Below are 16,096 nucleotides of genomic sequence, written 5' to 3' on the forward strand. Positions count from 1 at the left end.
TGCAAGAATTGTTGTCCAACACTATAAACACATCATTTCTGGGATTCCACATGAAAAGAGAGACAAAAAAGGTGGTTTTGGTAGGACTATAATTTAGCCAGTCTTGTTTGGTTCAATTTCTTTTACAAAGTCTGATGAGCCACTACAAATTATTTGGTAATTTAGCTGCAGGATTATTCACTAAATTGACTTGTAAAGATTGCATATTAAAAACAAATATAATTAGCAAGACAAATTTTTCCAGTTTATCTCTTTTGAGCTATAATGCCCAATCCTTGGTGAATACTTATATTACTATTGGACTGGAAATATGAGACAGAGAAAATAGAACTTGCAAACAGTAAGAGAAAGTAGCCAATTTCAAAAGAAATTAGTACAGATGGAGATTTTGTTGTCCATGTGACGACTATGGTCTGAAATGTACCATACTTTTAAAAATTCTTTACAGACCTGAGTGTGTTCAAACTTCACACTCTTTATGTCACACCTCGCGACATTTCAAATGGCAAAGAGCGATATTTTAATTTTTGAGGTTTGAGTGGGCTCTGGCCAGAGGTGAGGCTGTTCTGAGAAATGTTTTGTGACTCACTAATACACAGTCAGATCTTTTTTTTTTTTTTTTTTGCTGGTCATGCAAAAGAAGGCAAAAAAAAAAATGTTTGAAGCACTTCCAAAACTAGGAAAAAATTCCTTCTTGACCTTGAACATTGTGTTTTTGCAAGTATTCATCCAGTTGCTATCTAAACATCTGTACAGACTCCGATTAAACCACTTCTTCAGGCAAATAATTCCACATCCTTATTGTACTTACTGTAAAAAAAAAAAAAACAACAACAACAAACTTTCCTTTGCCTTAGACTAAATCTCATTTCTTCCAGTCTAAGTGTGTGACCTAGTGTCCTATCTATAGTCCGGTAGATTTACAGATAATGGTTTGTATGGGCCCTGGATATATTTGTATAATTTTAATAATAACAATAACAATTTACAAAACTAAAATATAATTTAGAATTATCAAGAACATTGTATCTTATTTAATCAGACTGATTTCTAAACAGATTTATTGTAGTCTGAGTAATACACTCAGACACACCAACAATATGGAGCTCCTAGAAAAGAGGGAAATTAGCATAGAAAAGAGGGACAGAGGTATTTTGGGGACTGTCCTTCCTAAATAGGGACACTTGGTAGTCGTGCATATTGGTATACATCACCATGCCAAGAAAAAGAAAGAAAAACTAGACATGTTTACTTAAAATAATTGTATTACTTAGAAGTATGAGCTTATTCAAAGTGCTTATTTCAAAAGGGGGTCATAGAGAGTTCACATTACATGGTAAATCTCACTTAGTATTCATGCAATGAGCTCTTCTCTACAGCTCTTCCACAGTCTCTTACTTAAAGAAAAAGTAATATTTCACAGAATGATGATTTTTAAGACGGTTTTGATGAAAACTCATGTAGAAAGAGACTGTAAAATAATTTCAGATTAAGTTCTAGACTGGGATGATTTTGCATATGTGATATTTAGGAGACTGGAAAAATGTGTTTTTCTGCTAACTTGCATATTAACAAGTAGCTATTTTAGAGGCAAATTATGCTTCCCCAGAGCTATTTAAATGAGTGATGTTACATAGCTAAAAATGTCAGCTTTTCTCATACGCCAAGGCAATTAAAGGATGTGCGTATATCATTTTTAGAACTATTATACATTGATGGAATTGTCAAGAAACAAACACAGAAAAGTTTATCATCCATCGCTATATCTAATTTTCAAAAATCAACATTTTAGTATTTACGTAGCTTCAATGCATTTTGTACAGGTATTAGCAGATACATAATTGTCATAATCTCTAAATATACCAATCAAAAAGAATATTCTGTGTATCATGAAACAGTGATGGCTAAACTTAGCACTATGTGTGAACAGTTTCTAAGGCATCACAAAAATTAATCTTCTGCTTGTAGTGAACAATATCAGCTAATTTACCAGAAAAAAAACTAAACAAATAGGAGAGTTAAAGGGACCCTATAGGCTATATATCCATTTAATATCATGGGATTTGGTTATAGCACCACCGCATCATTCTGTGTTAAAATAGGTTTATCCCTGAATGACGGTTCTAGTCAAATACCTCCTGTTGGAGGTATGGCTGCGGATACATTAATAATAACAGTAATAATAAAAACACATAAAAGGCCATGGCCTGAACAGAAATGCACATTGGGTGGCCCCAAGTGTGAATGCCACCTGATTGACGCCCAGCATCTTGGGTGCCCCAGTGCCGCCGCACTGCTGGTAGTTCTATATATGTGTGATATATGACTATCACACACTCTTGCTGTGTTAACCTTGTAGAATGCTCAAAATTTTGAATAAAGCTTATCAGCTTGACAGGGAAATATCAGAGGCCTATGCAAATGGAGTTTACACAAAGCACAATTTTATCTTGAATGCTTCCCCTTATCACTAATAATAACAGCAGATTAGTGGATTTAGGGCAGCTGAACAGCAATGCTGCCTCTGATCCTCTCTTTAAGCAAATCTTTCAATCTGCTTTATGGAGTTTTTTTTTTTTCTTCCTGTTAGTTGTAGCAACAATTAGTTTTAAAAGCTTAACCCTTCCACTACTTACAAATAAAAATACACATTTATACAGTGTAACAGGGCAGCAAAAGCTGCGTCCATTTCTGTTCCAGGATACCTAGAAATTGTTCATTTAGAATCATAAGCAGAAATAAAAAATATTTGCTCATCCTTTGCAGAAAGATTTCAAAGAATGCCTTTCAGAGGTAACAATAATTTATTTTTCTTGCATGTAATCAGACAGGGTATGAATAATTTATGCAAAAGTGGACATACCATTTTTAGCATATTATGCAAGTGTGTCAGTAGAGATATAACATGTGCTCAAATAGCATGGTAATGAATATTTGTAAGGAATCTGCTGGTATGTTTGGGAATACAGATTCACAAATATTTCAGCAGAACTATATATTCGTATGCTGACATAATGACTGGTTGTAAGGATGCGTGGGTGATTAAGGTGGGTGATTCATCTTGTACATATGATTGGTTATTATTCTCAGCACTGTAAATTGAGCCTTGAGCCATCTAGTAAAGATGGACAGAGGGACTGACCATACCACCAACTACAAAACAATGTTGCTCAGATGGGTAAGGAACTGTACTAAGGCTGTTTTATGTTTCAATTTTAGTTTCATTTTGTGCAGCAATTTAATGTAAAACTCAACCAATTTTGCTGCTATGGAATTTTATAGAAGGGGGTTAATTAAGCATAAAGCAATATCAATATACAGCCTGGGGTCAATGAATATTGGGTGTATATGTTTTCCTTGGGTGCTGGTTTCCTCAGCCAGAACTATATTATTAATCTGCATAGATTGAAAGGCAGCAATTTAAGTTTTAGCCAAACATAAGTTAATAATAATAAGAAGAAAAGCATTAAACTTTTAAAAAGGAATTAATGTCGTTAATAAAATGGTAAGTAAAATAATTGATCTTAAAGGGACACTTCAGACTGCAAGATCCCTGAAGTGCTTTATGTGCGGTGTGTCCTCTTTTTTAATTTTTACAAAAAGTGCAGATTAGAATATAAATTCTTACTTTTATAAATGAACTTCGTTACACATCCCTGCCTCTCAATCAGGAAACAGGTCCTGTTACTTGTTTGTTAGCTCAGTGCAGCTAAACTCAAGAGGCAGTAATTGCCAGGAGCCCATGCCTTGCAAAGACTTCTCATTGAGCTGCATTGGGAGGTCTGTGATTGGACAGTTACAGAAAGTCTGGGCGGGGTTAAAAGGGGAGGGCTTGCAAAGGCAGCAGACAAGAGAACTGCAGCTTTTGCAACCTGGCTTTAGATATAAAAAAAAATATGCATAATTAAATGCATGCATGTTTCCATTAGGGTATATCTACTAAGCAGTGATTTATTTGTATTTTGGGATTGGAGTGTCCTTTTAACCCCTTAACCCCTTAAGGACACATGACGTGTGTGACACGTCATGATTCCCTTTTATTCCAGAAGTTTGGTCCTTAAGGGGTTAAGGACACATGACTGAACTATTCCATCATGATTACCTTTAATTCCAGAAGTTGTATCCTTAAAGGGTTAAAATACCCTTAGTCGTGTTTTGTAAATTAACATTGAGAGTTATTTTTGGTTAAACATGAACAATTAAAGTAGGATATTTAAAGTGCCAGGTTAAACACCATAACAACTTTACATGAATGCAAAGTCAACGTATCTGGTCTCTTGCTGAGAGAGGCTAATAGCAACAACAAGCTGCAGAAGTTGCTGCTGCAAAATGCCTGCGCCCTGACTCTCTGACATCAGAATAGGAATTTTTGTTTGTTATCTTGCCATCTAAGACCTATTCAACTTGTACGTGTGCCATAAACACAACTTACATCTGACATCTCATACACAATTGGTGGCTTAGCAGATCACTACAAACAACCTGATTCGGCAAACTGTGAACCTGCTTGTATATACTTGGATAGCTGTCACAGTATGGTTGCTATTAGATTATTGAGCAGTTTCTCTCATAACTTAGAATAGTGATGATATTATGAGGCATATAATTGCTCCAGACTGACATGCTCCCTTTTTTCCTGTATACATCATTGACACAGCCCAATTATAGACCTCCAATCTAACTGGCAATCTTGCTGAGCAACCCCTACACATCTGCCCATGCACTAAAAGTTGAAGGTAGAAATGCCACTCCATGCCCACATGTACGCTGATGACATCACACCTTAAATAAAGTCAAACAAGACAGAAGAAGCAGCATGAAGCTAGCACACACACAATGTGGATTCACAGCCATTTATGTTTGGGTGCTTGATTGTTTTCAAACCTGTTCGCAGCATTCCTTCAACCATTGTGAGGTATGAGATTGAAAGAGAATGCCCTGGGGGCCATTACAGTGTCACTGATAATGCCGTAATTGATATGTCCTCCTGGAAAAGGGGTTGGTCAATCCACTGAAAGGGGCCTGTCTTCTCAGCCTCCAATCTAGAGAACCATGCAGAGAGCGCTGATGAAGCACTCTCTGATTGGCCGTAGCGCCAGTCACAGTGGCAGCACCTCAAAAGATGCGCTAAACCTGTGCTGTCGGAGGACCGTTCCTTGGTGTTCTGAACAAAATTGGGATGGCAAAACAGGACCCCGAAATTAGGACTGTCCCACTAAAATCGTGACTGTTGGGAGGCCTGCGACAGGAAGGGATGTGTTCTAGCAGACATATATAGGCATGTATTTACAAAACTCCAAAACTGCAGTAAATTGAAATCTGGAAAGCTTAATTCAGGCTAATATTACCAAGCTGTAACTACAACGGAGTTGGAGAATTTTGTCAGACGTTAGCTAGAATTTACCATTTGGATTCCAGTTTGTTACATTTTAGAGCAATATACACCATAAAATATGGTGTGGGTATCCAGGAGCTATAAATTGGAAGTGAGATACATGTAATAAAATTAAATATAAAATAGAATACAGATAATTAGCAATGAGATAGATAAATGTAGTATTCCTATTAATATGCAGAATAGTATGCAGGTTACTAGTTGATAAAATCACTATAATAGAAAAGTCCAAAACTAAGTCAAAAAAATGAAGTAGTACTTCAAATTGTAAGATATGAAATATGTATTCAGTCCCAACGGATCTATGAGTCCTTGATTTATATCATAAATAACCTTAGCCCTGCTTATGAAAACAACAAAGGGCTTATCGGTATCTATGTTGTTAATATACTTTTATATACAATCTACATATACATATATAAAAGTATATTAACAACACAGATACTGTTATATTCACTTGTGGATATCAGGATTCTACATTTTATGTTACATTTTAGAGTTTAATGAATAAAATCAATTCTGCTTAAGCCATTTAACACAATACTGGCTCATAAATAATACATCTGAAACAAAAACATTTCCAGGGTTATTCACTGTGAGTGAGCAATGTTGGAAGTAAATTCAAAATGAATTTCAAATTTAGGGCCAAAATAGATAAAATAGATAGATAAATTGTGAAGCTTTTCCAAATCAGGGGATTGCCAGCCAATCATAGAGCATTATTGACAAAAACATTGTTGCTATGGCATGAAATAAGACAATTGTTAATTAAAGGGACGCTCCAGTTTCCCATTCTGTTCAAAATATTTTATAGATAACACATCAAACTAAGTATGCAAAAACAATCAATTCATAATAATATAGAAAACGTAAAATGTAAAATAACACAACTTTGCAGCTTTGACAGTGATCGTTGCCCTAATCAGGAAGTGATAAAAATCTCACCACAGCTATTTATTTTTAAATGGCCAAATAATTTATGCACAATGTATACTAAAAATAAATACAGTATATGTAAAACTAACAATTGCTTTCAACATAATAACATTAACAGGTATGCAGGCCAAAGATAAAATACTATAAAAAATATTAAGGTTAAGTAAATCTTATTTTTGGGGGGAAAAGAATAAGGGAGAAAAATAGTCTTAAATCATGATTAAATCTTCAAAATGAACTGAAATGTCTTAGAAGGAATATCACTGAGCCAGCTGTCCTTGTGACCGTCTTCTATAAACCCATCTATAATATTTTGATACAAGTGACAAATGGGCTGTAAAAGTGTCACCAACTTTTATACTGTGATTCAATCACTATCTGGTTGAATGTCATAACAAGTTTCTAACATGAAGATTCTGGATTCTATTCAATGAACACTTTCTGTGAATAGCTGAAAGGCATGGAACAGCTAAAACTTTCACTTCTTCTACAGAAATATAAGTAATATAAGTACAGCTTATGAATTGGTACTTAAAGGTATACATCTCCATCAATGCTTTCCTTATGGGGACACTAGAGTCACCCAGACCAATACAGTGATTCTAGCCCTCAGGAACTTTGTAAAATTCCCCAATATAGTGGACAAGACCAGTCGTATTGGGTAAATCTGACTTTATTAGGCCACTCAGCTTGTTATGCAGTGCCCTTAGCACGGGGTTTCTGATACAAAACCACAGGGGTTTCCTTCCCACAAGCCATTGTGTTTGGTAGATAATTGAGCTCCAATTAAGATAATCCAATTATCTCTCAAATAAGAAAACTGACATACAATTTTTACAGATCACAAAATACATGACAACAGCATCGGAACCCCACAAACATTATATTCCCGAACAGCCCCGATCTGAGCGCACAACATAACCAAAAATCACTCAGATTGGTTTGAAAAACAAAAGTTATGTTCGTGCCTGGTAGAGGTGGTATTGTCAATTCCAAAAAGAGGTTAAGGTGTGAGAAGTCACACATAAGTGGCCTGGAAGTCTGGTTTCAGCACAAACTAACTGCACAACAGCTTTTACATAATACAATTAATACACTAGCTTTCATCCAGCTCAACATTTTAGATAATAACTCAACATTAACACAATGTAACCTCATATCCTATATATCATTTTAAAGTCTGTGACCAGGCCCATAGTCTGTGGGCAGGAGGCTATGACTCTCCAGCAGGCTGTGGCACGGGAGCTTCCGTGACACTGCCTCTACTGACTGTCAATCAGAAAGCCATTAGAGGCACTTCCTGGATGTTATCAGACTCCAGGTTTCCTAACCGACGCTGGATGTCTTCACCCTCTGCATGAGGACATCCAGCATCAGTGAAATCCCCAGAGGAAAGCATTACATCGGCGCTGGAATCAGGTAAGTGACTAAAGGTGTTTTTTTTAACCTGTTATGCCGGGGAGAGGAGTTCACAAGAGTTTTAATAAACTCGATTTAAAAAAATACAATATGACTTGATTAGAAATGTTACCACCATTTCTATACCACCATTCATAACTCTTATAGATATTTCATTTGTTTTAAACTGACAGGATACAGACCTTCGAGAATACTTATTACATTCTTTACATCCTAATTCAACCAAAAATGAGACTAAGCAAATTTCCTGAATTTCTCATTCCAACGGCAGAGCAATAGTCAAGACCTGAAACTCTTACTTTGTGTTCGCACTGGGTTGTCAATATTAAGATCAATAATGCTCGTATATCATCTAACCGCTGTAATTCATAAAACATTGAATAATTCAATAAAGTGTGGGATCTATATTTATCATTCAATCACTTCTATGTGAAATATTTGTTTTGCATCTTGTAATACTAGATTATCTGGCTTAGTTATGTGTCACTTACTGTAATGTACAGTGTGTGGTAATTGATCTCTTTATACACCAGACATGGTTGTCATTTTGTAGGACCATGATATCTTCGTTGTCGAACGGCATGCTCTAGTGAAATGTGTCTTTCACCTTTTCTCCTCTTCCAACTTTTAATCCTTCCCTACTTCTTCTTCACTATAGCAGTTGTTATCCTTCTCTCCAATATCTCTGTTATTTATTTTGCATTTTGTGATGATACTATGAGAAGAGGAGTTTTATTTTTTACTATTCAATTTCAGTTGTTCTCTTTTCCTACGCATGTTATCTCATATGTAATTTATAGTTGTAATTCAGCTCATAAAATTTTAAATAAAGAATTGAATTGAAAGAAGGAAACAAGTAATACTGTCACAATATGCATTATTTCAATGGTTTCAGACTATGAAATGATTTCGAATATTTGAAGTGACAGGCCTTCTTATTGCGGTAGTTTTAGGGGAAGCAGTTTTTGTATGCGTTCCTCGCTTCCCGACCAGGAGACAGCTGTCAAAGACAGCAGGAAGTGAAGTGTGCAAATCAAAACTCCTTCCGACTCCACAGAACACAAAGTTTAAAATATCAAAGTCAATCTCAAGGTAAGAAATTAATTAGAACATATTCCAACTATGTGTTATAGAATGCTCTTTGTATAGGAGCAACTTGTATTGTAGCTATAATTTTCCTTTAAGTAAGAGAGATATCACACTCGCTGTATTCATCTCACCTGCTGTGCCCTGTAGTAAATATTCCTTGAACATGTCTATCGTCTTGACTTGAGCCAGTTTATATTGGCCTCTTCAGATGAGAGAAAATTGGTGTCGGCAGGCTCCTGAGCACATTTTAATAATCAGCCTGATCATGGGTGCATGGCAGCTGCTCGATTGATGGTGTTAGACAGCGAATAAAGGAAGATGCCAGTAGTGCCCTCACATCTGACATAACGAGGGATGCATCAGTCATTCGACTAAAAAGCTCATAAGGGCTCTATCAGCTGTGACACAGGACTTTGCCTTACGAAAAGCTAATGAGGAAATGTGGCAGGTTTAGCATTCTCTTCAGACAGTAACAAGTTGAAAGCGATCTGCATTGTAGATGAAAAACTCGGTGCTATCGAGTGTTACAAGTGAACGGTATTGAAATAACAAGCTCAGATATGCCAACACTAAATTAAACTATGCACGGCATTACCCATCACTCTGTCTCTTCTTCGTGCCATGAAATTATAATTGTACCTCATTATGCACAGTCACACAATAAGAGAGATTAAGTTATGAAAGCGTCATCAAGAAACATTTGCCTTTAATTCTTCTTACAGAGGGATCACCCAGGGGAAAGTAGCTTTTTTATGGTCGTTCAGCATAGCAAGGGATTGGTTTCAGGATTTATTTAAAGAAAGACATTAACAATGTTTTATACCCTAAGTAACTTTACTTAATGGTTTATTTTTAAATAGTTATTGCATACTGTTATTATAGTAAAAGGAGAAACTAGACCTAATTATAAAATACAGCATAGTTGGCATGTTATTTGTATAGATTACACATGTTTAATAGCTATGCCATTGTGTTTTTAATAAATTTAAATCTGACTTGGGAAAATGTTTGTTGGAACTTCTCAAATCCACCTTGTTTACTCGGCATATCAGTTAATACTCAAGGGTAACTTATGGAAAGGCATACCCAACGGCATGTAGATTTCAATGCTCTAAGATTAAAACAACCTGTTTAAAGGGACCCTCACAGCACCATAACCAATATAAAATGGTTTGACAACTTACCTGGGTCCCAAACATCATCATCAATCACTGCTCTAGGTCTTGTTTTATTTTCTAGCATTGTTATGATGACCATGTAGACTGTGACAATGTCAACATATAGTGTCTATTTACCATGAAAATATATTACTGTTTTTCAAATAGAAGAGGCTCGGGTCCTCAAGATCATGCACCAACGCATGGCTTGTTTTCCATTCATCATACAATGTGCAGCTGTGAGGGATCTGCTAAACAAATTGGCCCATGTGATTGGTTGCTTCCCATGTGTTTCCCTAATCCATTAAATTTAACCTCAGCAGTCATGGGATCAGACAATCGGAGGAAGCCTGAGGTAATAACGCCACCCATACCAGAGCTGATCTCCCTTTTTATAATTACACGTCTGAATAAAGAGGACCATTTAATGGTACCCACTGGATGGTGGCAGGGCCAGCGCTACCATTAGGTGAATAAGGTATTCGCCTGGGGTGCTAGCCTGTTGGGGGGCGCACACCGGGAGGTTTCCTGGTGGGCTGCCCTGCTGCAATCTGGGGCAGGTGTGCTGGGTGAGCGGCTCCTTAGCCACCCCTCACCGCACCCATTCAGCTGCTGGGCTTGTCTCCTCACCTCCCGGGAAGAACACTCTGCTTGTTGCAGGCAGGGGGAGCCGGAACATGACTTGATATCCCAGCTGCCCCCTGCCTGTGGAGACCGGAAACACTCTTCAGGGAGCAGGACGCAGCCTGTGCGCACTGTGCACGGCTCTCCTGCTCCCTAGCAGAAACAAGAACACTTTCTGCAGGCTCAAGGATGGTCCCCTTCTCCTTTCACATCACCTAGTCCTAGGCCCATCTGGAGGTAATGGTAACTGATTATTTTGTATATGATTGTACATTGGTGTGTGTACTGAATTGCTGTGTGTGGAAATAAAGTGTGACTTTATGTAAAGTGGTGTGAGTTTGTGTTTGAGTGATAGTGTATGTTAGTGAGAGTGTGTGAGTGACACTGTGTATGTCAGTGAGAGTTTGTGTGTGTTAGTGAGAGTGAGTAAGTGACACTGTGTATGTCAGTATGAGTGTGTGTATTAGTGAGAGTGTGTAAGTGACACTGTGTATGTCAGTGAGAGTGTGTGTGTATTAGTGAGAATGTGTAAGTGACATTGCGTATGTCAATGAGTGTGTAAGTGGCAGTGTGTGCATGTCAGTGAGATTGTATGTGTGACCATGCAAATAGATCCCCATACATTGAATTATATTTATAATATATTAACATAATTCTATATTTAACAAAAAAAATGTTTACTTAAAGTTCACTGTAACATAAATTTAATCCCACCTTTATCATAAATTAAATCCCACCAAATGCATTGATGTATGTACTAGGCAGTATAAGTGTATGGATTTATATTAGGCAGTATGTGTGTATGGATATATATTAGGCAGTATGTGTGTATGGATATATGAATTGGGCAGTACGTGTCTATTGATATATGCACTAGGCACTACGTGTGTGTGGATGTATGTATTGGGCAATGAATGTATTAGTGGATGTATGTGTTGGGAAGTGTGTGTGGATTTATGTATCGGGCTATGTGCGTATGGTTGATTGTATGTAATAGGCAGTATGGATAGATGGATACATGTATTAGGCAGTGTGTGTATATGGATGCATATACTGGATGAGTGTGTCTGTATTGGGCATTGCGTCTCTTTCTTTCCCTAAATGTCTGCTCACTGTGTCGCTCTCCTAAAATGTCTCCCAATCTCCGTTTTCTAAATACCTCCACATTCTCTCTATCCTTTCTCCAAATGTCTCCCTGGGCTGTTTCCGTTCTTTACATTTCTTGCAGGTGCTTCTGCTTTCACTTAATTATTATTATTATTTATAAAGCGCCAACAAATTCCACAGCGTTGTACAATGGGTGGAGTAACAAACACGTAATTTTATCAAGACAAGTTTGACGCACAGGAACAGAGGGGTTGAGGGCCCTGCTTGCGTCTCCTTCAATAAAAATGTATCTTCACTGCAATTCAGAATTTAGTGAATAAACCTCTGAAGGAATGTTTATGAGGGGGCAGCAAAATGGATTGTTGCCTAGGGCGGCAATAATCCTTGCACCGGACCTGTCTGGTGGTAATCCAGGGAAGATCTGTACTGCTACATTCTCCAGGTTGTGAGGCAGGAGGCTCCCAAACACCTGATCCCAGTGTAGTGGACGGTTTGAAGTGCTCAACTAGAGATTTTCATTCATTTCAATATTTTGAGCTATAAATATATTAATTGTTTACTCTGTGCTTTCAGCATGCCCTTACCCTTACATCACTCAATGCTACATGGCATCCAGTCACCGTCAAGTCAGCTGTGAGGGTCTGTTAAGGATGGCTTAGTTTGGCCTTTTTTTAAGCTGGCTTAAGTCAGCAGTTTTTCCCATAACCTTCATGATCAGAACTCATATGAGTCAAGCTATTGGTATGAGTTGACATAAAACAAACACAAACAATTTTCGTTCAAACGTGTATAACCACCTTTGAGTTATAACCCAACCAGTGATATTTGCAAAGGTTCTACACAGTAGCACCCCACTGAATGTTTAAAAGGCTGACAGGTTAAAACAGATGTTAACACTGGCAAAACGGTGTTACATGGGTGAGTGCATTCACTTTATTGCAAATCCAATGTACCATGTGCAGTATGACGCTTGAAGAAACTAATTTTATAGTTTCCAAGGCTCATTAGCTGCACACAGCGTATTGCATATTCTGCTGTTGAGAATGTGGTAGGTAATATTACAGACAAAATGAGATGCTGCTTATTTCAACAAATTATTTAAGTTAATCGCTTTAACCTATTAGATTCTCTGCAAATGCGCTTTGCTTTATTCATTCTCAAGGCTAAAAAACAGCTAACCTTGCATAAGGATTATCATACAAACAGCAACAGAAAATGTCCTGTATACCCCAGAGCAGTTTCTTAGAAATACAAAATGAAATATAATTTACAATACTTAATCTATTTTACGTGTTTACAGCTCCATGCATTACAAAACGACACACGGGCCACTGACAGAGCAATGTCTGTACATAATGTATTTAAACCCATATTTCAAAGCATGTAACATGACTACATGCAAATTAATAAACTCAGCATTCCAAATGTCACCATCTCGATGATTTTCTACAAGCCAGCATCATTTTACCCAAGCAGAGAAAAAGTAACGTAGTCAATCTCGGCTGAATTCTATCTCACTAGGTTCCTGCAGGGCTCCTATGAGTTTATAAATTACATTCAGAGAGCTGTGTGTAACAGCCCTTTCGGGATGTGTATTAATGATGAAATTCCCCCATGCTAAAGCTGTCTCTGCTCTGAAGTGCGGAAGGTACAATCTGTTCTTTGCAGCATTTTAATTTCTCATGATTAACACTGACAGAATGTACATTAATGGCACTGGTGACAAAACACGGTCCAGTCACTACATCACGTCTGGTTTTATTTAAACATGCGTGTTCTGTTAGGTACATTTTTAGAACGATCAGGCCACCCCATCAATTAGACATGTTTATAATCTTGCCTAATTAGCAATGTGGTAGCTGCCTAGGTACAGACATCTACCATGCAATATTTTCAACTGCCGCTAATGTTTTTGCCATTAAAAAGTGAAGTGTTTAGTAGAGATATAATTTAAAAATCATTAATCAAGTAATTAGACAGGTACAAATTATTATTATTATTATTATTATTATTATTATTAAAGATTTCATTTATATCCTTTCAAATTACCCTGGTGAATTTATCTGTCTAGTTTTGTGAATAGGACATTTGTAACAATATGTCACTAATGCTTAGGTTCAGGCTAGGTTGACTAACCTGTACCTGTCCCAGATTACATTATGCTGAGTGTACACCTTAATGCTGCGTGCTTGACTATCTATGCATATGGTTGAAATGGTTACATTCTGTTAAGATGAATTACAACCTTGTTTCTTGCAAGGACGTCACATGCTTAGTTTTGCACGTGACCCTCCCACTATTAGGAAGACCCAACCTAGCACATGCCCCTTAAATACGCTTCAGAGCTATGAATGGCTACATGCTGTTTGCACGAGCTTGTTCATGCTGTTAGTTAATAGTTCTCAATATTTGATTGGTAATTAATGAAACTCCCCCTAGACTGCCCCTTATTGCGTGTTGCTTTATAAACTTTTTTTTCTGATTAACAAACATCAGACATCCTCTGAATTGGCTCCTTTGTATGGCTTATGTCACTGAGTTTCCCAAAGTACTTAGGACGTGGCACGGTCTGTATAGGACTATAAGTCCATGGCAGGAGAATTCTGGTGATCATCAAGCACAGATGTTCCAACAATGGTACAGTAATATCACAGTCAGCATTTCAGCCTGAAATGCTAGAGTACTCACAACGCCACCCATTGTGCATGTGTATAAAAAAAAAAGTCAGTACATTCCAAAAAAACCTGGACAGGTACTTTTTAGGATCTTGCATGTACTTGTTAATACTGATGATTTTTTTTTCCTAGCTCAGCTGATTCAGCTTACACCTTGCCAGTTCATTTTAAACTTACCTTAACTCTACTTTAGTGAATATTTTCCATGAATTTTCTTGATAAACCCAGAGTAAAATTGTATAAATTTTATCTTAAAAAAAGAATATTAAATTTCATTAGTTATCGCAGCTTTTCTTTGAAGTGAATCGTACTAGTTAAAAAGACAACATGTTTGGCTGGTTACATCAATAATGAAAATCTGTTATTGCGCCATTAACAACTGCTTCTTTATATATATTGTTTTGTTTGTTTTTATTTTTTGTGGTTAGAGGGAACTTTTGTTTTGTGGGGCAGATGTTCATGCCTTGAGGATAAGTAGACCAAAAAGTTGACTCCCAGCTGTCCCAAGCTAATTGTTCAGTTTTCTGCTTTTATGTTTATCCGTAAAAAATCAATTAGAACACCTAAAAATCACATATACAAAATCAACACACATGTTTTTGTACAGTCTTATTGCAGCTTCCTTGTTTTTTTTACATGTACACAGGATTGGCTAGTTGTCAATCAGTGCTGGCACAAATGTGTAGATGTGCTTGCGATGGTGCATTTCAAAAGCCACACCCACCACCACCCATATTCCCTCCTCTCAGTGGACACAAAATGGAGTTGTGTACCGCTATGCCAATGTCACACAAGTCTATGCTGTGAAGTTCAACTTACAGCACAATTTTATACAGGATATGGCAGTTAAAAAATATTGTCTATTAAGTGTTATGTGTAATATTTGAATGCCCAGTGCCATTTAATAAACCAATAATTCATATTGTTTTATATCACTCAAAGAATACTAAGTTAAGGCCTAAATATGTACCTAAGCACTTGAGTGTTGATAACCTGTACACGTTAAAACCATTATAAGTACCAAGACAAACAGAATTCAGATATAAAGGATTTTGTGAGACTAGTGCAGTGATTTAGAAAGCCCAGAGGGCACAGAACAAACTTATTATAAACTCTACAGATCACTGTGCTAGCACTGCACAGGTGAGATTTGCTGTAAAGAAGCTTGGTTTGCTTACGGTGATTTTAGAGAATGTAAAGACATATCCATTGTTGTTTTCCTTCCTATCATTTAAAGGTACAGTTACATGGGCAAATATCTAGTTTTAATAATACTAAGAACTGAACATTCAACCATATTTGAGACTTACTGTAACACATGTCAATGTAAATAATATATTTCTTTATTGTCTTTCACACTATATTTTAGTACACATCTAATCCAAATTATATGGGAGATACTACCATTCTATTTTATTTTAGATTGTAAACTCTTTTGGGCAGGCCCTTCTTCACGTACTGTTCCTTTATGTCAAATGTGTTTTGTTGGAATTGTTTGTCTTGGTTTATCTATTGTACAGCACTGTGGAATAAGTTGGCACTATATACAGTGTTGTATTTTGGTTTTGTGCTGCCCTAGGCATGACTAAACCTGAGCACCCCCTAATCTAAATCTGTCCCACCACTTCCTGTCAAGGACACACCTCTTCCTGATTAGGAACCCACCCCTTCCTCTTTAGACTCCACCTTTTCCT

General features: G+C 37.0%; 1 protein-coding gene across 1 annotated transcript in view; it reads right to left on the reverse strand.

The window, feature by feature from the left end:
• Positions 1–16,096, reverse strand: part of AFF2 (ALF transcription elongation factor 2) — a 468,515-nt gene that overhangs the window by 366,643 nt on the left and 85,776 nt on the right. The window lies entirely within an intron of this gene.

This window comes from Pelobates fuscus, chromosome 9 (genome assembly GCF_036172605.1).
Source record: "Pelobates fuscus isolate aPelFus1 chromosome 9, aPelFus1.pri, whole genome shotgun sequence".
Lineage (NCBI taxonomy): Eukaryota > Metazoa > Chordata > Amphibia > Anura > Pelobatidae > Pelobates > Pelobates fuscus.